Here is a 1,393-nt window from a genome sequence, read left to right on the forward strand (position 1 = left end):
AAAAAGTTTATTAACTCAATATCCTGTGCTGGAGATTCCCCTTGTACTCCACAGAGTGTTTCCTTTGGGTCACTGTTGGGTCAGCTCTGGGCAGGTGGGTATCGTTGCTGGTGTTGGCTAGAAGGGCCAGGTCTAAGCTTTGCCTCTATCTTCTTGCCCACGGGTCGGTAGACTGCGGCTCAAGTGCCATGCGCAGCTCTTTGGGTACATGCACGTGGCTCTGAAATAAAATTGAAAAAAAGAACAGAAAGGATATTATCCAGATAATGGTGGTTTCATTTCTTGTAAACATGTATTTATGTCTCTCAGATAATTTTTAAATTGTTGTGAAGGACAGGATTGGCTCTTCCATCTCAAAAGTTTGTCAACCCCTTGTTATTGGCAATGTGACTCAGAAAAGCTCTGGGCGGGGTGGGGGAAGGAGGAGGAAGAAATAATAACAATAATAATGTTGTTAGATTTGTGTTTACTAAGTTCATTCTGATCAGAGCTTGAGGGTAGAGGCTAGGAAGTCACTTGGCTGTCCCAAGTGAAGTCTCTTGAGGGCCTGACTTAACTGCGTGATGCCCTCCACAAATAGTACCTGAGCTCCTGTCTATCTATGGTGCATCTACAAAGGTACATCAAAAAAGCCGAAGGCCCTCAATGAGATGGGTTGGGCCCGGGCACAGGAACATTTGTGAGGATGGCGCAGCCCCGGGGAGTGTTTTCATTACGTTGTGCCTAAGGTCACTATGAATCAGCCGAGTCCAGGACACCTAACAGCAGTGCCAATAACACTGTGCTGGGCTGTAGACACTATGCATAAATAAAAGTGTCAAATGGGGTCATATCAAGTCAGTGATGTGTGACGCAAGGCTGACTTTAGTTTTTGCTTGTTTAAGGGTGACTTTAGATTGCATTGCATGAGTGGCCTTTCCAAGAACTGACATTTGAACAGGGGTGGGCGTGTGTTTGGTTTGGTGGACCTTAGGGTAAGCGTTCAGATTTATTCTAAGTGCAATGGAAAACCAAGATCCCCCCGTAACTCGGGGGAAAGTTTTAAGCATATGCATTAAGGCCTAATCGCTAACTTTAAAAAAAGTAAGAAAAAGAGTAAGAGCCGCGGAGAAAAAGATCAGGCTTGTTTTACAAGAACAGGAGCTGCTGCCTGGCCTGGAGGAGCAAGCGGAGGTCACGCATCGCAAGCAGGCAAAAAGCCTCTCCTGCAAGGCTCTTCCTTGGGGAGGTGGGAGGTGGCTTGGCTCCGGAGGGGCCCACATCCGGCGGGAAGGAAGGTGCTGGAAGGAAGCCCTTCCGCACCCTTCACACACCAGGGGCGGCACCCCAGCGCAGCACCCACTGTCGCTTGCCGAGGCGGCCGCTGGGCGGCGCCGCGGGCCCGACGCAGTCC

This window comes from Echinops telfairi, unplaced genomic scaffold (assembly GCF_000313985.2).
Source record: "Echinops telfairi isolate 266 unplaced genomic scaffold, ASM31398v2 ScPeMD7_7417;HRSCAF=8455, whole genome shotgun sequence".
Taxonomy (NCBI): Eukaryota; Metazoa; Chordata; class Mammalia; order Afrosoricida; family Tenrecidae; genus Echinops; species Echinops telfairi.